Genomic DNA, 25,716 nt, shown 5'->3' with positions numbered 1-25,716 from the left:
AAAAATCTCTTCTTTTAACCTTCTTTTACAGACCCCTACAGTTAAGAGCACCTATTTTCAAACTAGTCATTTATCTGAAATGTTCAATAGATGGTTTTTATGTATTTCTATCCAACAGTCAGACCTTTTCAAAAATATTTTATGATGGTTTGTTATCCTTGATTTTTTTAACAAACTAAGAAATAAATAATATCATACCTTTAGACATCTGTAAAAATATATAGAGTATATAAGATAACACTAGGCTTGGTAGCAATTCAGAATTTTTAATATTATATGTCCACCCCATTTGAATTCCCTTCCTTTTCAATCCCCCTTTTCGGGTCATACTAAATAGTTACCAAATTTGCATTTCATGAATTAGTTGTTTAAATTTTTTGAATTGTTTAGTCCTGGTCCTGATATGATGAAAAATTTTAAAACAGATCTTCAAACAAATCATTTTCACCTCATAAACTGTAGAAAACTTTAACCAAAAACTACACACAATTCCCCTGAATCCTAAATAATGTGGGGTACTACATGGCACAAAACTTTCCTTATAGTTAATGTGCAAAGTGTACAAACAACATAAGCTCCAAGGAGCCTTTGAAATACATATAACTAAAAAATGCATTGAAGATAAAATAATTCATGTAAAACATGTACATTGTAGGTTTTAAGTACTATATGGAAAATAACATTTTATCGACAAAATCTCTGTATCAAGCAACATCTGGAAATTCTATTTGTAGTACTTATCTTTTTTATTGTATAAATTTGCGTTTTATCCATAAACAACATAAGATGTAAATCTAATAGTGCAAGGGAGAGGAACCTCAGAGGAAAACATATAGCATTGTGTTGATTGGCTGATTTACAAAGAGGCACAACAGGTATTGTGAATAATCTTTGCCAGTTTAATTAATTAAATCCAGTCGCATTAAAGTAGAAACATTCCAAAAAATATAAAGGTAAAATTCTGAAATGAAAAGATTCATGTCTCTGTGTTGTATTCACAGCTTACAATAAGCGTAAGGGTAAAGTCTATACTTTTATATTTGATTGTTTTTCTTGTTTGTATGTCGAATTGAATTGTCTGTTTGTTTGAGTACAATGTGTTATATCTAGAACCCTGAATTAGTTATAAATTCAATGTTGTTGATTTATGTAATTTTTTACATAATGTACACAATTTTTAAAACAATGGGAAACCCTCTCGTTCGATTGTTATTTTTATACACCATTGTGTTCAGCATGTGCGTGTAACTTAAACTTAAGCGCATGTTAGAGCTCAATCTTTTTGCATCCTTTCTATCTTTTTAAATCCATTTCAAAACATCAACTATTGGTGCATTTATTCGAGAAAGAATGCGACGAATGTACACTTCAAGTTTATTTGGAGACTATTTACTAAGTATGTTATTCAAAAAGTCTGTGCAAGGCATTTACTTATTTACATAATGCACAGCTTTTTCGCCCTATTCCAGGTAAAAAGTCTAATGCTACGTTTCCCGGTGAGAGGAAAAACGTTCGATTTTTATGAAACGGACAGTTCAACCATATCCTTCAATGGAACGATTGCTATGGATGGAAAAACCCGTGTGTTGGTCATTTCGAGGAGGAAGAACATACGATGTTTATCAGATCATTGAGGATTTCTTTTCAGGTTAATATAGGTTTTTATTTATTATTAGACATGCATTCACACACAGGCACACACAATCACACTAACTGGAAAGGAACCACAAACTTCAAACAAATAGGTAAAAGGTGCGTCGACAGGGAACGCATCACCAGTCATCGTACTTATTCTTGTTATGTCTTGAAGCAAGTGGTTAGAACAAAGTATGTGACACAATAGGTTATGATAACATTTAGGTTTTCCTACTGTGATACTGTGTCGTTGAATTCCTAGACATAAGATAGCGTCCTCTCAGCATAACTAGTAATATACATAAAGAGCATTTGTTTCGGAATAAAAGAAATAATGAATATATTTGTAACAAGTACTATCTTTAAAAAAATATATGGGACGCATACAGGAGTGAGCATAGAGTTTAAACAAACCAGAAATCTTTATCAGGTTTTTTTTTATCATACATTAAAAAAATGCACACAATTTGACGGCAAAAGGCTGACGATTCTGAAAGTTGAGTATATGCGCTTTTCTCTAAAGAATTAAAATATATACTGCATAGTACTTAACTAAATTATATATATATAATAAGTATTTTCAGAAATAAAGAAGTACCTACAGCTCTGAAATAGACATACATATAATATATTAGTAGGTTACAATCGGTAATGAATAACAAACTTGAAGCAGTTTAGAACCACGAAGAAATATCAATTATAACTATATGTCAAGCACAACTTAGACAATTAAAGTTACAACCTATTTCGGTGTGTATAGTCGGGGACGGACGTGAATAGCCTAATAAACTCTCAATGTCTTATGGATATTTGGGTCCTTTAGTTGCTGTCTCAATGAAGAATTCTACACATTTCCTTTTTTTTAATATCTATATATTTAGGGTCGTCTTTTTCTTTACTGTTTGGGTTTTAGCCGATATTTATTAAAATAATTTTCATAAAAAAAGTTTCTAAACTAAAAACACTAAGCCATCATGTCCATGTTGTTATTAGATTGTTAACGGGGTTTTAACCCGGTTGAATATAGCTCCCATGTTTTCATATATGTGTATATTCTTGACTTTTCTGATCATTTATAGGTCTGAGAGTACGTATTAAAAGAAAATTGTGCATCGAAGGCAGACATTCGGTACTTTTTTTCAAGGAAATTATATCTACGTATCCGCTTTGCTTTTTCAGGACATCCCAATTATTGGGACAGTCATATTAACATATTATGTCGGTTTGTGTTGCTCACCACATATTGTTAATATACGGAACTATAAACAACTGTCATACAAGTGGGAAGCTTTAAGCAAGCAATACAACCAGGTTTTTACCGTATCTTTTGTAGGACATTCTGGTACTCGGTCAAGTAAGACCAAACAAATGAAGTAAAATCAAGCTTACAATCAGTGCAATTAGGTGACAAAAATTAAATGTTTTAAGATGAATTTGTCGTTTATAGAAACATAAATCAATTATTTTTCCCCAAAATTGCACCGATTGTAATATAAGTTTCATCTGTTCACAAACTGAATATAACCATTTATATACAAAAGAAAGAAAAAATAAGAAAAAATAAAAAAAAGGTCACAGCAATTTTTTATATCAAATTATCCGGATGTCTTTTAAAACCACCAAGAACCAAATGATAAAACAGCCATCAACAATGGTAAGTTGTCCGGCTCTGGCTACATTTTTTGTACTGTTTGATCTATAAGCTCTTAAATTTTTAATAAGTTTTGGATTTTCAACTTTTTTGGCCACGAGTGTTACTGAAAAGAAATGTATTCACTAAATGAGCATTTGGTTAAGAAGCAGAAAATCATCTAAACCATATCTATTCTTTTGCCGTGTTTTTTTTTTTCTATAGAATCGAAGATTTTTGAATCTGTCGCTGTAATCGACTCACCAAATTATATCTATTAATGTTTCATTTGTGTGCTTAATTTTATAAATTTCAATTGGCTTATTTACTGATTTCTGTTCACAAATTTAATTAATTTATACACTTATTTTCATTGTTTGTTACTGGGAATCTAACTCCCTCCTTGAGGTCTGAAATATGTTATTGGTATCAATCACATCGATGAAACATCTCGGTTCCCAATTTTTTGATATCAAAATGTTTATTGTATATAAATATATCAATATGATATATCATTATCATTGTGATAATTGCGTGCCTTGTAAAGATTTCATTTTTATACGAAGGAAATTTGTTGTTTTAATTTTTATATTCATCCAAAATTCATATGAATATCAATTTATATTGAAGTATAATGCACTGCCGTGAGGTTTAGATAAATGTAGAGTTTGGAGAATTTTTTTAAACCGTAAGTTCGATTCCTTGTCTTCGCTTTTTGGGTCGTACTCTTTTCTGTTTTTTTTTTTTGGTTCGAATTTAGCTCACCTAAACAACAGGACCATGCGAGCTATTGCCATCGCTTTGCGTCCGTCGTCTTCATCGTAAACCTTTTACAAAAATCTTCTACGAAACTACTGCACCAAACATAAACTGAATAATCCTTTTGGGTATCTAGTTTTAAGATTGTGCTTTTTGTTCCTGCCAATCATCCAAAATGACAGCCATTGCTAGGCACAGAGCATACGGATAAAATGAATCGATTGTCTGAAATGAACCAGTCCATTCTCAAAAAGGCACAAAAAACATGAAAAAATTGCGAAATTTTAAAAAGTGTGCATAATTATTGCTAGCAGACTTGTGATCTATAAAACAAAGTGACTTTTCCTCATACGATTATGCTGTAAGCTATACACACCTTTCAGTGCTTACATACTACCCACCACCTTGTTTGTTTTAATATTTTGATCAATTATTTACTTATTTTTATTCATTTTCCAATGTATAGTTTAAAAGTCTTAACTTGACACTTGATTATGTGCACTCGGGTAGCAATGGGGGATAATGTTCTTGATCACAAACTGAAATCAATAGGGACACCAGTACGAATCCCGTCCAAGGACGGTTGATTTATATAATATTGAATAACATAACTTATCCGTACGTTTAACTGTTGTGTTACGTTCTTTTTGGCATATGTAGAGATGATGAAAATTCTCTATAGGTTGCATTTCTGTAAATAAAGACAATTCAATTTCCCATAGGAACTCCTTTTATTATGAAGTTTCGCAAAAAACTATATCCTAGAATGGAAAGTTCATATGCACAACTATTTTTTTCAAAGGTTAAAACATAGGGCTGTACAGCATATTTTCTACATTTATATGCCTCGACCTTCTAAGAGATTAAACTTATACTACAATTATGTTCTACCCTTCCCTTCACGATGGTCTTCCTCAGAATTTAATTTGGCCGCTATTCGTGTGTATCTGTACTGGTAAAATTCTAAAGTTGATTCTCTATGCGATGAGACATGGATATCATATCTGGGAACCAGTAGGTAAACAAAACAAAATATCTACGAATATTAGGTGTCTCTCCAAAAATGGCAAAAATGCTCAGAATTGTAAGATTAATATCATTCCTGTTTGCACCAAAATTATCAGATGTCTTCTTATAGGAGTTATTGCCCTTTAATGAAAATGACTTATTTTCAAGCTTTTTCTTATTATCTCGAAAAACATAATAGACAGGTAGAAAATAAATACAGCATAAATGATCAACAAAAAAGATTACCAAAAATGCCATTATTAATATGTATCCAATTTCACCGATCACAACGCCCAACTGCAAAATTATTGGAATTGTTTTGGAATATGATAAAATACAAGTTACATTTACAAGTAATTTATTGTACCATTTTTACGAAAAGGTGGGAGGAGTGGTGATATGTTTTTTCTCTTGATTCAAGTAACAAATACTTAGCGGAGACGCTTCAACGTAAATATCAACCTTTCATGATAGCTAGCAAGATAACAAGAAACAGGACGATATATACATTTCTGTCAAGCGGCATACTGCCCGTATTTAAAAAAGAAATAATCCTAAATAATAGTCATGCACCCAAAAACCAAGCAAAATCATTGATGGACGAAAAGTCATGACCACAATAACAAAGACAAAGAGATTTACAAAAACCTACAAAACATTTAAGGACAGATTTAGGAACAAAAACAACAATGACATCAGAAACATGTTTCTTGTTCTTTTCTATTCCCTGTATAGACACATTATTTTAGTGATTATACTCAACATTTATCTTATTTTGTAGAATTCGAGAAACAGGCGAGTTCTTTTGTTTTTAGACAGTCTATGATGAAACAGTAAGACCCATAACGTTTAAAATTTACAATTGGCGTACGTTCAAGCTCATGTTTTCCTTCCCTCGAAAGTACTGGGGCATTATACTTCCTGGTCTATGCCTTAGTCAGTCCCTTCCATATACGTTAAAGTGGATAATGGTCAATAAACTTGATACTTAGTACACGTGTTTATTATAATGTGAACTTTTAAATGTGTATGCCTATAGCGGTTTCGAACCTAATAGCACGGTTCACTAAACATAGAAATGGGATATTTAAAAATAAGTACATTCTCATGTAAATTTTTTGTTAGGGTTGTTTATCACTAAGGTGTGGTCATATCAACTTGCAAAGTAGTACACATGTTCAATGTGAGGTGAAGTATTCTTTACAAATTGCAATTTTATAGTTCAACATATTTTGTATTTAGCAGGATTACAGCAGCTTCTGCATATGGAGCCTGTGTCATAAATGACCACGGTCGTAACCAAGATCCTGTCCTCTGTTCATCGATTGTAACATCACCAAAATAGCATTATCATCGATTTTGTACTTTCCATGAGCAATATGACTAGCGGTGCCGGATCTGCCCCGGTTTTTTGTGGTGTCCTTGTAGCTCAGTCTTTAATTTCAATGTGGTGTTTTGTTGACATTGATTGTCTTTTCGTCGTCGTCCGTTTTTGGTATAGCGTTGTCAGTTTCGTAAAAAATTCTGTTTCAGTCAGTAAATATAATATTGAAAAGAGAACAATAGTAAATCTAAAGAAGATAATCGGCTGTAATTTACAAACAATCAGTTTCAAATATTTTGTTCGTAATAAATACAATATTTGTCAGATATATAGCGCTTACAGTGAAAATTGTCCAGTCTTTAATTTAAACTATTCATCAATGAACAAAAAATTCTTAATTTAACTACAACCAGGAAAGTAGAATATTGTTGTACTGCTTAGGATAGTTGCTTCCTCAGTTTAGAATAATATAGTACTGCAACTGACCTCGAAAAAGACGCTTAGTTAACGAGTTTAATGTTCCGGAATAACACACGGCTAAAAAATGTTTTAAATGATAGAATTATATCTATATTTTAATTTCTGTCTGGTCGTAAAAAGTTTCTTTGGTCACATTTTTGTATTTTAGCCCTTTAATGGGGCACCACTCAATTTACGGTTTTGGGTAGTCACCTTAAAATCCAAAAACAAAAAGTTTTTGGTAAATTTCCGGCTCTTTTCGTAAATATTTTCGATGCACATATCATCAAGGATCATCGGAATGATAGAGACATAAATATAATACCATCCCCGAGTAAAACTTTCAAACTTAAAGTTAGCAGTTTTATAGATGGAAATTTAACGCATTTTTCTTTGAAAACTAGAAAACATATGATTCAAAAACAGTATTTGACATTTGAGAGGACAAAATATATTATTGCGATACTGCATGCAAATTTTGTTGGGCAAATTCCAATTAATTTTGTCAAAAACTCAAAAATAAAAACATCATTTATACCTTTTTTTATTACGGAAATTTCATATCCGTCAATCAGCTCCATCATTTATTTTTTTCTTCACAATGTATTTGATAGTTTCGATGTGATGATGTACATTTTCTTGGATAAGTTAATTAATTTGGAGTTTTTGAAGTGTGATTTGATTATATATAGTAGTTCTTTCGTGTATTTTCTGTAAATAAGTTATATTTTTGTTAATAGAATTTTGACTTTTTATAAAAGTTAACCAAATCCTTCGGATAAGATGCTTTTCCGGATAATGACTAGTTGTGGAAGTCCTTAAAAGTTTACTCATACAAGTCCCAAAAGGTGAAGGCTTGATAGTGTGTGGAAAAAATGCATTGTCAAAGTTCAACCTCAGAGCAACTAATATGCATGCAAGCGGTCTAGAACAAAAGTACTATTGAAGTTTCGCAGAGATTTGGTGTGTGACAAGGTGATGTTACAACTAACTTCTCTTGATCGTCTGCTTTCTTTGGACGAAAGAGTTGTGAATCATTAGTGATGTTATAAGACTTACACCAGAAGGCAAAATTGTAGCGTCTTCAAATTATAACAACAGAAAGCCAAATATGTGATCAATCTGATCCACATGCATGTATCCTCACAACCTGACACTTTTATACGATCTCGCGCTCAGTTTCCTCCTTGTAGTTTGGATATGAAAACATGTTTTTTTTTGTGTAAAAGCTAAACTTTTAAAAAGTACCGAAAACAACACAAAATTGAGTCGCCTGAACGTTTTGACAGTCTTTTGAGGTGTGCTTATGTGAGTAATCATATATCCATGGTAAAGATAATCGCGAGTACAGATTTATTTTCGAATGCAGTTTACCTTTCAGCATGCATTACCAAGTACTTATTGAAGTCAACACCTGTGCAAACAGGTATAACAGTTACTGAAGAATTAGAATATGAACTTGCTTTCAATTCATTGATAACGATTGTTAATGATGATATTATGTTCATCCAGAAAAAGGCCTTTCTCCTGTAGCACATCCTCGACATATACCGATTACTTTTACCCAAGAATGTCTTTGATGCTTACCCAACTGCCAAACTCCAGAACAAACTACTAAGTAACTAGTTATTATGACACCTTACAATTCAGACACAGCGGGGACAAGGAATTTCAAATATATAGTTTAGCTCTGAGCTCACTATAGGGGATGCCATATCTGCTGCAGAAAAAAATGAAGTTTATCTTAAGACTTCAAGAATTACACCAAGATGTGTCTGTAGATATCAAAGATACATTAAAAGAGGAACAATTACTTCACTCTGCCGCTAGCTCTCTAAGGAGCTCTGTCCTAGTCGGGTCCTTCCATGGAAAAGATGCCCGCATGTATGGCTATTACAAAATCAATCGTTTTTGTAGCAAAATCAACATTCGCCTCATTACATTTGGGATTGACCGTGCAGTTATATAATGAATATGGGAATATGGGTCACAAACATTGATAGAAACTTTGTCCTTTTGTGTTTCCTATGCAGAGGTAAGACTATACCTGACAAGCATTGCCATGCATGAGTTTGACCGAATCAAGACGGTATTTACGCTCTAAATGGCATTGTTTCAAAACACCAAGGGGAGTGTTTGATACCAATGGATGCTGACAATATAGGCCTCAACACGGAGTCAATTGATAGTAAGGAACGTTTCATTCCATGGCACGAGCAAACTTTCAGGTTTGTCATTCCACAATTGATTCCAGTTTGCGTCAGAAAGTGAAGAGAGGTCAAGATAACTCTTTTCAACTGACTGACAGTGCATCATCGTTGGCGACTGTTTCATTATACCAAAGGTAAGAGAGGTCCTGTTCGCGTTCCGAATGCTTTCAAAAACATTTCAAATTGTGCTGAAATAATTGAAAACACATCAGAGATTCCTTTGGAAATTTTGTGGTCCATGTCAAAATATATCGGAAATTTTCATGTTTAGTCAGAAACTTTTGACCATCAATTTATTCCATTTTAGACCGGATATAGCAAATCTTTCTGACTTCAGGGTTAGATTTTTGGCCTGGAAGACAAAACAGGATAAACCCCAACATTTTTCAAGGGACACATGACATCAGATTACTTACAAGATTATCTTTGTACTTGCAAAGTTAAATCTTTGTGCTCAAAAGCTGTGTTTGCTTTGAACAAACTCTGTCCTGCACCGAACTTGTTTGTGTCAAGAAAGGGAAGTATGTTATAATGCTAATACGCGTACTGAATCCGCATACGATGACGAAGATATTGATTCATATCCCTATTTAATGAAGACTAGAGCTATTGCATGTAGCTTTAAAAAGACAAGTTATATAAGGGTCTTGACAGATTTTAAATTACAACATTAGCAAATTGGCATTACATTGTATTTTCCATTACTTCCATAAAAAATTGATGAGTCTACACTTTTTTACCAGGATAATCCCACTAAGATGTTCATGCACCAAACCGAGTTTGTTTAACCAACCGCTAAATTAATGCAAGTCACACTTATGATTTTTTTTAAAACCTCGCATTCGCCTCGGTTGACTATGATATTTTTGGTGTTATAACTGATATGTCCGGACTTTGCAAATACACAGTATATATGTATAAATAGATACTAATTTTCCCAAATTTACACAACCTTTTAGATGCAAAATTAAAAACACTGTTTCATCGCTTGAATTTTGTTTTTTTTCAAAGATAGAAAAAATATTGAAATAATTTGATAAACTGTTGTTTTATAGTTCAGAAAATAATTCTATAATATACTGTAGTGAAAAATTATAAGCAGTAGGAAAGTTAATGGATGTGAAAAGGTCAAGGCCACTTCTACTTTTGCTATGTCAGAAATGGAAAAAAATCAGAAGGATCCAGATCAACGCCATTTTCTAATGGCAGCTCTTCAAATAAATAGTCAAATTTGTCGTTTTAACATACTTCGCAGCATATGCTTATAATTGAATCGTTTTTGTAGCATTCTAATGAATAAATATAAGAAAATTTCTCATTTTTGTCCTTGTGGTTGAAATATTGATATTTTTAGGCCTGACCTTTGACCCAAATTTCACAAAAATGTGACCACTCTGGATTTTTACGACCAAACTTTTCTTATTGTACACGTTTTCCTCTTTCCATCGATATATAATTTAGGTGTGTGTTCTTCCGGAACATTAAAGTTTTAAAAAATGAACTCTGGTTGCAGTACTAATATATTAGACAGCTTTGAAGAAATATGACGGCAATGTGCATTTAAAAAAAAAGATATTCTTGTAAGAAATTTGTTTAAAGGTAAAAGGGACGACTTTGAAATTTGTGAAATCTGTGCATTTCCAGCCAATAGCTCTTTCGTAACTGTGGGAAAGTACTCGATCCGTATACTACTACCTTTAACATTTGGTCTTTTATCTTTGGAAGTAGTTGGGTTTAAATAGTCTGTGGTTAGCTTTGTCCTGACAATAAAAGCAATTGTCTAATATCTTGAAAACTATATAGATATAGCACATCTGACCAGAGCAAAAATGCCAAGAATGTGACGATCTATCTTTTGTTTCTCACAAAATTGATGAAATAATTAAAGATTTAGAAAAAAATAATGAAAAGTATTCCAGGAAAACAAAACTTAAAACAAAAACCAAGAAATTGAAAAAAGAACATTGCATTAACAAAAATTTTCCCTTCACACACCTAGTAGTAAGTAAGAAAAGTGATACTTTTTTTATATCTTACATCTCGAATATCCACCAACATGAGTGCAACTTTCAATGAATCTTAATGTTATCTTAAAAACTGATTTTAAACAAATAATTAATGAATGTATCATTATTCATTTTGTTATCTGCTTTGCTTTTATTAAATTTTGGTTCTTTTACCAGGAAGATGGTATCAACTACATGTGTATTTCACTTCGTATTTTCAATGAGTACGTCGACCCATTGTTTTTTTTTTTTAAATTTTATTGACTATAATGTTTGCAATATTTGATAGTTTTTATTGTAGAAAGTTGATCAGGTGGTAAGTTGTTAGCTTGTAGGGAAAACCTATTTTGTAAAACTAAATGTCAACACATAATAAAACATATCAAAATAGACTTATAATAGTTAAGGACAAAGCAATAAACGAAAAAACAAATATGACACCAACCACCCTTTATTGATATCAGACTTGTTAATGTTTTTTCTGTGAATCACAGTGTATGGTAAAACTCAGTAAAGATCCGTCTACATTAAATTCATATACTAAATAAGTTCAACACTCTTTGTTACTTTGACGATAGGTCTGATCTAAATAATCACGAAAATCTCTAATTTAACTGCGAAAATATATATTACTGACATCATTCTGTATTTGTCTATCAGAAGTGGAAATACATACAGTATGTTGATACACTTTATTGCCGAAACGTGCACAAATGTTGTTCAAGAGAACTTTTATAGCTTAAATCATCTCACCACAGTTCCAGTTAGTACGTTTAGCATGTTTACCTTTTTCATTAGACCATGCAAACCTTAAATGAAATTCAGAAAATAAATCTGCAATCAGATTTTGCAAAGGACCATTTAATCAAATTAGAAAACTTCTGGAAGATACAAAAATGTAAGATTGTATAGAGCGTCGAAAAGGTTTTTTTTTTGTAAGATTTACAATCATCAAATTTACATTTTTACAGCAAATTAAGTCTTTCCGCCTTTTTGATATGAGGTCTTTTGGCAAAAAGCAGAAAGTTTAGTTCTTTATTTTGAGCTTTTCGTGATATCACAACTCCTCCGAAACCTTAAAGTTATAGACATTTCTAGTGTAGTTATCAGTTACGAATTGACGCAACGCAAATATACATTGGGGTCGAAGTGGTCTTGTGACTTCGTATGTTCTGTTATTTCGTTGTTTTCCTCTTATAGTTGATGTGTTTCCCTCGGTTTGAGTTTGTAACCCGGATTTGTTTTCTCTCAATCGATTTATGACTTTTGAACAGCGGTATACTACTGTTGCCTTTATTTATAGGATTTTCCCTAGATATGCAAAATAAGCTACTTGGTATGATAATTTTATATTTCAGACCTGGGATCTTCATATTTGAGATCCATGATCTTTGACCTTTATATTGCTGTCAAGGTCTATTAAATCTTTAAAAGAAAAAAAGATACCAAAGTGATATTTAAACTTATAAGTCGAAACGAAACTGACAACGCCATGGCAAAAAAGAAAATGACCAAAAGTAAGGGGAATAGTATTCAAAACACAACATAGAAAACTAACGACGGAAAAACACGAAACCCACCAAAAAACGGGGGTGATCGCATATGCTCCTGAAGAAAAAGCTCCGCATATGACACCCGTCGTGTAACTCCTATGTGGAGCAGGATCTGCTTACCCTTCCGGAGCACCTGAGATCACCCCAAGTTTTTGGTGGGGTTCGTGTTGCTTAGTCTATGGTTTTCTATGTTGTGTCATCTGTACTATTATTTGTCTGTTTGTATTTTTATTTTTGGCCATGGCGTTGTCAGTTTGTTTTCGATCTATGAGTTTGACTGTCCCTCTGGTATCTTTCGTCCCTCTTTTATAACCACTGGGTCGATGTCTCTGCTGATGGACATTTTGTCCCCTAGGACATCATATGCCCAGTAGCAAAATTGCATGAATTTACGAAGATCCTACAGGATACTGGCTCGGACGTCGCCCAGTATAAAAAGGTCCGAAACAGACGTCACCATGGACACGGTGTCGTCTGATAAGGCAGGTGTCCCCTCATCACCAGACATTACAAATATCACAAACATGACTCATTCAGATCACCATACTAGTGACAATAGCAATAGTACACATACACTCCCATGTTCAGTTCTCCTTAAAGACATTTTGGATTTTGATGACTCTGAACAACACTGTCTCATTTCGAAATGTGGAACTAATGGCTGCAAAACTTGTGAAATTTTAATAACAGACGCTCAATTCACTAGCAATTTAACTAAAAAGTCTTACTTTACTAGAAGTTACGACGATCTGAATTGTAAATCTATAAATGTCGTCTACGGATTAGAGTGTAACCTTTGTGGATTGGTTTACGTCGGTGAAACGAAAGGAAGGCTAAACAAACGTATGTGCGGCCATAGATCAGATATCAACCTCAATGCAAACGACATTCTGTACCAGCATTTTAATCAGCCTTATCATTCCGTCGTTTCTATGACAGTTCGTATAATCGAAAAAATATACTACAAGACTAACAATCCTCAACTTGCAACGCCTCTCCGTAGACAAAAAGAGGACTACTGGATTCGACAATTGGGAACTCCGACACCATATGGTTGCAATGACAAAATTGATGGTATAGGTATTCTTTCTAGTCCTTCCTGTAGCTCGGTGAATGTAATGAATATTTTCAACTCTACTCCTCGACGTAGACGCAGTCATGGTCATCGTCAATATACATCACCTACTTTGCATGATGTCTCTATTAATGACTTGCTGCCATTTATACAAAAGCCGTTAGGCATTCATCACATTCGCACGAAACTGTATTCATTACCCCTTTCAAAACTTCATTCTCTGTTTAATTTATGTTTAGAAACCACTGTTACAAACCCCTATTCAAACCAATACAAACTTACAGCTATCATTTCGGATATTGCAAGTCACAGACTTTTCAAACCAGTTCGCATTGGAAAAGATGAAAAAGAGAAAAGATCTTTTCTTAAACTTTCCTTTGCCATCAAAGGTCTCGATGGCGTCAACTTAGGCAATATTCTTCATCATAAATTAGTTCAGTAGAAAATACCACCTTATTTTAAAGATCAGTCTGTACCAATAATTTCTTATATCTATACCAAACCAATTGCAACTAAAATTTTCAATTACAAACATGTTTTGCAGGATCTCAACATTGACGACTTCAAGTCTAAACCTGCTGATTGCACATATAATCCGGCTGGCCACGTTATTACCGGAGACCTCAACATTGTCAATAACACTTCCCTGCGAAATTTGTTATCCAAAGGTCCGAAATACCGTGAGCCTAAATCCATCAATTGGAAATACAACTTCAAAATACTGATGGATTCAGTCGAGGATTATGCCAGGCAATGGGCTAAACGCGAGAAAGAAGACGTAGATACTCTTTCCGAATGGATTAAGGTTGTGAGCTCGTTGATACAAATCCGAATTAAGAAACTAAATGGGCATATCAATACCCACGCTACGTCAATTTTTAAAGACCCAAATGTTGCAAAACACTTGTCCTACCTCCATGACAAATATGTTGTTGTCCCCGCAGATACAGCCACAAACAACATCGTTTTTGTGTGTAAATATCATTACATAGACTGCTTGCTAAATGAATTAGGTATTGACAATTCACTTGGAAACTCAACATATACCCTCACGACACTTACCAAAGAGGAAATCCTGGATAATCATAGGTCTGTTCTATGTTCCTTTGGAATTTCAACCAAAGAAGATGAAGAACTGGATCTTCCATCACTGTATTGGATAACTAAACTACATAAGTGTCCTTACAAACAACGGTATATTGCTGGGTCTTCCAAGTGCTCCACGAAACCTCTTTCTAAATTATTAACATCTATTTTATCAGCAATCAAAGCCGGGCTCCAAAGTTATTGTGAAACTGCCTATTCTAGAGGTGGCGTGAATCAGATGTGGATACTAAAAAATTCCAAAGATCTTTTAGAGTACATACAATCTAAGACTCTCTCATCTTGCAATAGTATTAAAACATTTGACTTTTCTACACTTTACACAAGTATTCCCCATTCCAAACTAAAAGACAAATTGAAAGAGTTGGTATTACTTTGTTTCATTAAAAAGAATGGCGAACGTAGATTCAAGTATCTTGTCTTGGAGAGGGATAAATCCTACTTTGTAAAGAATAACTCTGATTCAAACAAAAAATTCTCTGAAACTGACATTATCAAGATGCTTGATTTCTTGATTGACAACATATTTGTTACGTTTGGAGGACGTGTTTTTCAACAAACTGTCGGAATTCCAATGGGAACCAATTGTGCCCCTCTTCTTGCCGACTTGTTTCTTTATAATTATGAGGCTGACTTCATACAGGAACTTCTTAGGAAGAAAGATAAGAAGTAAGCAATATCCTTTAACTCTACGTTCCGCTATATAGATGATGTTCTCTCACTAAATAATACAAAATTTGGTGACTATGTTGAACGAATCTATCCCATCGAACTAAGGATAAAGGATACTACAGATACAGTTAAGTCTGCCTCATATCTTGACTTACATCTAGAAATTGACAATGAGGGTCGGTTGAAAACAAAACTTTACAACAAAAGAGATGATTTCAGCTTCCCAATTGTGAACTTTCCATTTCTATGTAGCAACATTCAAGCAGCGCCTGCATACGGAGTATATATCTCCCAATTGATACGATATTCCCGGGCTTGTGTTTCCTATCATGATTTCCTTGATAGAGGATTGCTGCTCACAAGGAAGCTATTAAACCAAGAGTTCCAAATGGTGAAGTTGAAGACATCCCTTCGTAAATTTTACGGACGCCATCACGAGTTGGTTGACCGTTATGGAATAACCGTTTCACAGATGATATCGGATATGTTCCTTATGTTGTAACTACAATACCCTCCCTTTTCACGAATGTGACTTACCGAATTAGACTATTTACCGGATTTGTAATAACATAAGCAACACGACGGGTGCCACATGTGAAGCAGGATCTGCTTACCCTTCCGGAGCACCTGAGATCATCCCCAGTTTTTGGTGGGGTTCGTGTTGTTTAGTCTTTGGTTTTCTATGTTGTGTCATCTGTACTATTATTTGTCTGTTTGTCTTTTTATTTTTGGCCATGGCGTTGTCAGTTTGTTTTCGATCTATGAGTTTGACTGTCCCTCTGGTATCTTTCGTCCCTCTTCTATAAAAGATGTTGATACGTTATATCAAGACGATGTGATAAAGCATCACGCAATAGCGGATTTGTAATTGACTCTTTATCTAACCCTAAGACATAACCAAATTCATAAACCATCATTTATTTAAATTTTCTTACCTAGGGAAAATAACCGAGTGTTAAATTAGATATTGAAACAACAAGGATTGACAAGACTGTTACCAGTTTAAACATTATATTCATTAAAAAAAAATAGGAAACAAAAAGAACAACACTAAAGCAAAAGCAACACGAACCCCTATAAACATGTTAAAACAAAACTAGAGAACCTTTCCTCTCACTTAATACTGGTACACGATAAAGCCATAGATCTTATATGTTAGGTTGAAAGACATATAACCTTGAAAAGTTCATCCGGAATTGTCATTGTTTATACTGAAATAGCCATCTTTAATTTATTTAATGTAAAATACATCGGAACCTCACATTTTGTAGAATCAGTAATAAGTCATAAGAACGAGAATTACCATTTTTAACCGAAAATAGCAAATTAAATGAAAAGTCGTTACAAACTATACATTTTTCAAATTAGTGTAATGTAAGCTGTCATAAGACACCGGAAGTGTCATTTGTATTCCGGGTAAAGGATTTATCCCTCCCTTAGACAAGATACTTTAGGAAACAAAGCAGTACCAACTCTTTCAATTAGTTTGGAATGGGGAATACTTTTGTAAAGTGTAGAAAAGTAAAATGTCTTAATACTATTGCAAGACGAAAGAGTCTTAGATTGTATGTACTCTAAAAGATCTTTGATATTTTTTAGTATCCACATCTGATTCACGCCACCTCAAGAATAGGTGGTTTCACAATAACTTTGAAGCCCTGCTTTGATTTCTTATAAAATTGATGTTAATAATTAGAAAGAGGTTTCGTGGAGCACTTGGAAGACCCAGCAATATAACGTTTTTTTTTTGTAAGGACACTTATGTTGTTTAGGTATCCAATACAGTGATGGAAGATCCAGTTTTTCATCTTTGGTTGAAATGCCAAAGGAACATAGAATAGCCCTATGATGATCAAGGATTTCCTCTTGGGTAAGTGTCGTGGGGGTATATGTTGAGTTTCCAAGTGAATTGTCAATACCTAATTTATTTATCAAGCAGTTTATGTAATGTGATTTACACACAAAAACGATATTGTTTGGGGCTTTATAGGAGGGGACAGCAACATATTTGTCATAGAGGTAGGACAAGTGTTTTCCAACATTTGGGTCTTTAAAGCTTGATGAAGCATGGGTATTCATAGACCCACTCTGTTTTTAGTTCTGATTTGTAGCAACGACCTCACAGCCTTAATCTATTCGGAAAGAGTATCTACATCTTCTTACTCACGTTAAGCCCATTACCTGGCATAATCTTCGACTGAATTCATTAGTATTTTGAAGTTGTGTTTCCAATTGATGGATTTAGGCTCACGATATTTCGGGCCTTTGGAAAACTTTTTTTCGAAGAGAAGTGCTATTGACAATGTTTAGATGTTTAGGTCACCAGTAATAACGTGGCAAGCCGCATTATATATGAATGGGGAACTAGCACAGGAGCAATCAGGAGGTTTAGACTTGAAGTAGTCAATATTGAGAACCTGCATGACGTGTTTGTAATTGAAAATTTGTGTTGATATTGGTTTGGAATAGGTATAAGAAATGATAAGTTCAAACTGATCTTTCAAATAGGGGGTATTTTAGAGTGAACTGATTTATGATGAAGGATATTGCCCAAGTTAATGGCATCGAGACCTTTATTGGCATAGGAAAGGTAAGAAAGGATCTTTTCTCCTTTTCATCCTTTCCGCTGCAAACTGGTTTGAAAAGTCTGTGACTTGCAATATCCGATATGATAGCTGTAAGTTTGTATTGGTTTAAATAGGGGTTTGTAACAGTGGTTTCCAAACATAAGTTGTATAGAGAATGAAGTTTTTAAAGGGGAAATGAATAACGCTTCGTGCGAATGTGATGAATACCTAACGGCTTTTATATATTAGGCAGCAGGCTATTAATAGCGACATCATGGATAGTATGTGATGTATAATGACGATGACCATGACTGCGTCAACTTCGAGGAGTAGAGTTGAAAATGTTCATCACATTCACCGAGCTACAGGAAGGACTAGATAGAATGCATATACCATCAATTTTGTCATTGCAACCATATGGTGTCGGGTGCCCAATTGTCGAATCCAGTAGTCTACTTTTTGTCAATGGAGAGGTGTTGCAAGATAAGGATTTTTAGATCTGTGGTATACTTTTTCGATGATGCGAACTTGCATAGAAAGGATTGAATGATCAGGCTGGTTTTAATGCTGATAAACAATGTCGCTTGCATTGTTGTTTATGTCTGATCTATGGCCGTACATACGTTTATTTAGCTTCCCTTTCGTTTCACCGACATATAACCAGTCCGCAAAGATTTAAAAAAAACTGTGTACGTTCGACCTAAAACGAAGTATTGGCTAGGCACTTGTTGATAACACGAAGACAACAGTCTGGTGAGACACTCGACTAGTTTCTACAAGAGCTAAAAGTATTGGCAAAGGATTGTTATTTTCAACCAGTTACGACCGATAAATACAGGGAAGAATACTTAAGGGACGCCTTTATAAATGGATTATGCTCACAAATTATTCGACAGCGTTTGTTGGAAAAATACAACTCTTGATCTCAAGACAATGTTCGTTAAGGCACGGACATAAGGTCTAGCTCAACGCAGTAATGAAATGTATGTTCAGCTATAATCTGTAACAGCCGCGATTGGACAAAAACCAGACAAAATTGACTCACATAGTACAACAAATCAACAATCAGTTAAAGACAAGATTACCTTAGCTGCTGTACAACAACCCAGAAGTAAACAAAAGTGCTTCTTTTGTGGGAATAATGCTCATGCAAGACTTTTTTCCGGCAAAGGATGCCACTTGTGATTATTGTGGTAAGAAAGGATATTTTTCGAAAGTGTGTTAATCTAGTAAAACCATTACTGGAACATCTGCCTTGTGTACTACTATATAAGCCACCGTGACTGCTGCATCTCCGTAATGTATAAAGAAGGTAGTAATAAATGTGCGTGTAAATGATCGTCCGTGCAAAACCTTGATAGACACAGGTAGTTCAGAAAGTTTCATTGACAGACAATTTGCTCAATTAATGTCAGTAACTATAAATGACTCTACTGGAATTGTATCGATGGCATACAGTGCTCTCAGTAGTTCTCCGATGGACATTTCTATCCGAATATGCAGCTGCCTGTCCTGAACAAACTCTGTTGTGACATTATCTTAGGACAGGGCTTCATGAAAAGACACGATAGTATCAACATAAGTTTCGGTAGAAGCAGACCAGCCGTAGAAATTAAGGACTCAAATACTAGTGCAGTTTGTGGTCTAGCTGATTCAACTGTTGATCCCCGGAATTATTTTCCAACTTGACAAGTGAATGTCGACCTATTGCTACAAAATCAAGGAAGTAGATAGAGAATTAATAGAAAAAGAGACATTTAGATTGCTTACCGAGGGTATAACTGAGTTCGTCACCATTGAGGGCTCAAGTTTTAGTAATTTCAAATGAAAAGCACAAGAAAAGACTAGTAATCGATTATTCTCAAACTATAAACAGATATACTGAACTTGATGCTTATCCGTTTCCTAACATAAATCAGATGGTTTCATATATCACCAAATATAAGGTTTATAGTACACTTGATTTATGTAGAGCCTATCATCAAATTCCGTTACGAGAACATGAAAGAAGTAAACGGCTTTTGAAGCAAATTGTCGTTTGTAACAGTTTTGACGAGTCCCACTTGGCTTTACGAATAGAGTTGCTTGTTTTCAAAGGGTCATTGACTGTTTAGTTGCTGAAAACAAACTAGAAGCAGTATTTGTGTATATCGATAATATCACAATAGGAGGAATGGATCAAAACGAACATGATGAAAATTTACGTAGATGTCTTGATGTTCCGGACCAACAATGAGAATACACGTATATATTCGGTCGAAACAGTCGATCTACTTGGATATACCATCAGTCAAGGCGTTTTACAACCTGACCCTGATCGAATAAAGCCGCTAAGGGAACTCCCTGTTCCCCAAAGTACCAAATTGGTCAAAAGAGCCGTATGAATGTTTTTATATTATAGTCAATGGATTCCAAGATTTTCAGACAAAATCAAACTTTTGGCTAAAGCTACATCTTTTTCGTTCGCTTTTGATGATCTGAAATCCGATCTTGAAAACACAAGCATAAAAGTAATTGGTGAAGCTTTTCCTTTTGTCGTAGAAACTGATTCCTCGGATTCTGCTGTAGCCGGAAGTCTCAATCAGGGCGGAGGGCCGTTTGCTTTCTTTAAATGCTTATGAATTAGGACACTCGCCTGTAGAAAAGAATGCATGTGCGTGTGACTAACTATGATCCTCTTGTTGAGAAAGTAGATCTTTCGGAAGCCAATCCATATTATGCACATGTTAAATTGTCTGATGGACGCGAAACTACTGTATAAATCCGACATTTAGCGCCAACAGGACAACAAATAATCAATGACAATCTTGATCATTCAGTTTTGAACGATAGAACCACGGACAGCGATGAATGCGTGTATTCTGATATTGAAACTACAACACAGGAAGTTGCCACCAACATAGACAACCCTATTAAAACGTCTCCTGGTGTTAGACGGTCTACACGTGAAATTGAGAAACCATATAGATATGGATTTGACGATTAACTGAGATTTTGTCTCTAACTATTAGTTGAATTTTTGTGGGGGTGAATGCTGTATATTATGTTTAATTTGGTTTTGTGGTAGTTAGTTATTTGTAATAGACATTGTAACAGTTTCCTTCCCTTTTCTTTGTAGACTTCTGTAATCGAACATGATAGTTTCGATTTTAGTTGATGAATAAAACATTTATCTACTTATGAACTCTTTTGAATCAATATAACTACATAACAGTACAGATCTGAGAGTTGTATATCATTTATCAAATTGAATAAGAAATACGGAATTTTTTTTTAAAGCATCGACTGCTGTAAACGATGATGATTGAGACGGGTTTTGACATATCGGCGTTGCCAGATGTTACTTTGACGTTTTGACTACAGCTGCCTGTTGACGCAAATGCTGTTTAAGTTGTTGGCCATCAAGAGGTTTTGCGACATGATGTGGAGGGATGTGATGACACGTTACTGTATGCTGTCATAATCATCGACAATGCTGCGTATACATTGGCATAAACCAAACCAGACGCAATTTTTGCTGTACACATATCTTTTAACATAAACTCAGTAAAGACTTCAATCTCTGGACGTTTCAAATTAGTAGACAACGAGACTAAATCAAGTACAGTGCTTCAACAGAACAGAACACACAGTTTGGAGTTGGATTCTTTAATATAAATTAAAACAAATGATCATTTCTCGGAAAGAAGAGAATCTAACTCATTACTTGAACTGGCACAACCTAGAAAACGAGACTAAATCAAGTACATTGCTTGAACAGAACAGAACACAAAGTTTTGAGTTGGAGTTTTTAATATAAATAAAAACAATTGATCATTTCTCGGAAAGGAGAGAATCTAACTCAATTCTTTAACTGGCACAACCTAAACCTATATAAAAAAATATTTGAGTAAAATGGAAGCTAAATTTTAGAAATATGAATACAGAAAATTTTGAATTACGTCATTGATATTCTCATCAATCATACAAGAATAAATAAAAAATGAATGCCAAACGCGAGTTTCGTCAAGACTCATCAGTGAAGCATGAATCAGAAAATATAAAATGACCAAATAAAGCACGAAGAGCATTGAGGACTCACGATTCCGAAAGGTTTTGTCAAATTCAGTAATATATTTCTAGGGTAGAAAATCCCTAGTTTTTCGATGACCTTATCAATGATAATGTATGTTAACACGGAAGTGTTTCATTAAACAGCAACCAATTAACAAAAATAACCAAAATAAATCTACGTATTTCATTTACCCTTACATTTGTTTTTAAATGATCGCCACTGATGAGGCGGGTGTAAACCAAACGCTCGCCTGGATGGCCAAACATAACCTTGGTATCGTCAATGATTTTTTTCTTTCTAGAATCTTTCGGACAACGTTAATTTAAGTCTTCAAATACGTTCTATATGTGCCTGTTCCAAGTCAGGAGCCTGTAATTCTGTGATTGGCATTGGTTGCTGTCTGTTCAAAATAAAATTCTTGTTTTGTCATGAATTATGCCGTTTTGTTAGTTCTTTTGAATTATTTTTATTCACTCATGTCGTGCTTTTATTAGTTGCTTTATGGAATGAGGTTGGCTCATTGTTTAAGGCGAGACGGTGATCCCCTCCGGTGGATCAAATAGTCAACATTCAAAGTATTAATGGGCTAAGTAGTGTCCGTATTGGCGGATCTCTTTGTTTTACTTTAGATGTAACAGATGTTTTTTCCCAGATTATTCGTGTGGCTATGTTGAGTATAACATCAATGTATTTTTCTAGAAATTCAACACTTAATCGACAAATTGTATTCCAAATAACATCTGCAAATTTTGTTTTAAAAAATATACTTGTTCAAATTTGAATATATCTGCATAAACAAAACATGATGCAATTGTTCAGTACAAGAAAGAGGGGCTTTAGAGGAAAACAACCAATAAATGTTTCGATTAGCTGATATACAAAGAGGTATAAAACGGTATTTTGATTGATTAAACCCATTTTCATCCACTGCATCAGGTGTTTTTAAAGGAGAATAATTCTTAGAAATATAGGAAAATAGAAAATGAAAATTTCAGTGGTATTGTTAAGCGTTGTTGTTGTGTTGGAAGCTCACTATTATGATAAAGGTAATGTCTATAAGTTACAATACCTTATTGTCTTGTTTTATATCAAATAAATATAGCTGTTTGTAACAGAATCGACAATTGACTTTTTAATTAAAGACGGTTATTGATGCAGCTTTAAAACAAAAAATGTACCGGTACTATGGTACATCTTTTTGTTCTGATACACCATTGTCTTTACAATGATATACACAATAACATGGAATAAATAGCAAAGATATGAATATATATATATAGAATATGAATACAACATGAATTCAATTTACAAATATAACTTGAAAGATTCAGCAAGGAGAACACACACAGGAACTAATTAAAGGTGCTGCACGACTACTTCAATTTTGATATTTTATATAATTATTTATGATTACCAAATCAACAAAAAAAAAAATTCCTAATATTGAATAATAAATTTTATTCACAACAAAATGCTCAATGGGTGCATGTCCAAAATTTCTATCTGTTTGTTGATTATATGGCGCTGTGCATCTATTTCTTCCTGTTTTAACTTTCATTTGTCTTTTTTCAAAACGTTAGAAATAAACTATGGTTATATATATTTGATTTAAGAAAAAAGGTGTAATGAATGTTGATATGACATGCATTATTTTCTATACAATTTTAATAATCTATAACATGAAACTCTTTTTGTATACTATTCGTCCTGTATCAGTTAAGACGCCTAGTTGTCAGTTCCCATGTCCATGGAGAGGAAAAACCTTCGATTTGTGGGAATTTGGGAAATCAAGACCATCGATCAATGCAAAGTTTTCAAAGGATGGAAGAACAGTGAAGTGGTCATTTGGTAAAACATCGGAGTGCTATCAGATATTAGATGGATTTCTAGTGTTAAGGTAAATACTAAGGTCGTGTGCCACATAAAAGGATTAATGAAATCAAACCAAACGTTAATGTAGGAGTTTATAAAGTCTGAACGACAAACTTCATACAGATCCTCAATTTCAGGTCCTCAATTCTCTTTAACATAGATATAAACTTCTTTATTTGGCTATCTAACGTTTTTTGTTCGAGCGTCACTGATGAGTCTTTCGTCGAGGAAAAACGAGTAAACTATACGCTTGATATTTTGATAAGTGTGTTATATATAACATATGTATATAGGTACACGTTTATACGTTAATATTTCATTTTATATAAGGAAAAATAAGCGGTTAATAATCTATGCAATGAGTTTAATATGAATTACAATTTAGTTTTCCTTTTTTATCATTAGAAATGAATTTAAAAAAATGATAACCATATGAACAATGGAATTATATGACTTTAAACATATAAACGCCCTACATGTATGTATAACTGTTTATAGTTGGGAAATAGATGAATTTAAAGCTAATATTGGGAGTAAAATCTGTGGCAATGAGGTCGATTCTCCAATTTCCTTTAATATTTGTTTCTTTTTCTTTTCGTTTTGGGGTTTTTATTTTTATAAGTTTTGCACATGAATAGAACGTTTTCTTTTGTTTATTTGTTTTCAGAGGAATTTATTTCGTTTCTAAGTTTTATTTAAATATTGATTCTTAAATTACTATGATTGTAATCCGAGGTGTAACTTCAATCGTATTCCTCCAAATATATTCAGTAACATATCTATACTTGGTCATTTGTACGAATATGCATGTTTTGGTTAATAAATCAAATTACGAAAGTTGAAATACAGTAGACCAAAAGTGTTTTCAAGTACTCATTACTTTTTCTTGCCGACTTGTTTGTTTATTATTATGAGGCTGACTTCATACAGGAACTTCTTAGGAAGAAAGATAAGAAGTTAGTAATATCCTTTAACTTTACGTTCCGCTATATAGATGATGTTCTCTCACTAATTTATACAGAATTTGGTGAATATGTTGAACGAATCTATCCCATCGAACTAGAGATAAAGGATACTATAGATACAGTTAAGTCTGCCTCATATCTTGACTTACATCTAGAAATTGACAATGAGAGTCGGTTGAAAAAAAAATTTTACGACAAAAGAGATGATTTCAGCTTCCCAATTGTGAACTTTCCATTTCTATGTAGCAACATTCCAGCGGCGCCTGCATACGAAGTATATATCTCCAAACTGATACGATATTCCCGGGCTTGTATTTCCTATCATGATTTCCTTGATAGAGGATTGCTGATCACAAGGAAGCTATTAAACCAAGAGTTCCAAATGGTGAAGTTGAAATCATCCCTTCGTAAATTTTACGGACGCCATCACGAGTTGGTTGACCTTTTTGGAATAACCGTTTCACAGATGATATCGGATATGTTCCTTATGTCGTAACTACAATACCCTTCCCTTTTCACGAATGTGACCTACCAAATTAGACTATTTACCGGATTTGTAATAAGCAACACGACGGGTGCCACATGTGGAGTAGTATCTGCTTACCCTTCCGGAGCACCACCTGAGATCACCCCCAGTTTTTGGTGGGGTTCGTGTTGCTTAGTCGTTAGTTTTCTATGTTGTGTCATCTATACTATTATTTGTCTGTTTGTTTGTTTATTTTTGGTCATGGGGTTGTCAGTTTGTTTTCGATCTATGAGTTTGACTGTCCCTCTGGTATTTTTCGTCCCTCCTTTTTGTAAATATGTTTTCAGGATTTAAATC

Source organism: Mytilus californianus, unplaced genomic scaffold (genome assembly GCF_021869535.1).
Source record: "Mytilus californianus isolate M0D057914Y unplaced genomic scaffold, xbMytCali1.0.p SCAF_8, whole genome shotgun sequence".
NCBI lineage: Eukaryota > Metazoa > Mollusca > Bivalvia > Mytilida > Mytilidae > Mytilus > Mytilus californianus.
Note: the sequence above shows the minus strand (reverse complement) of the source record.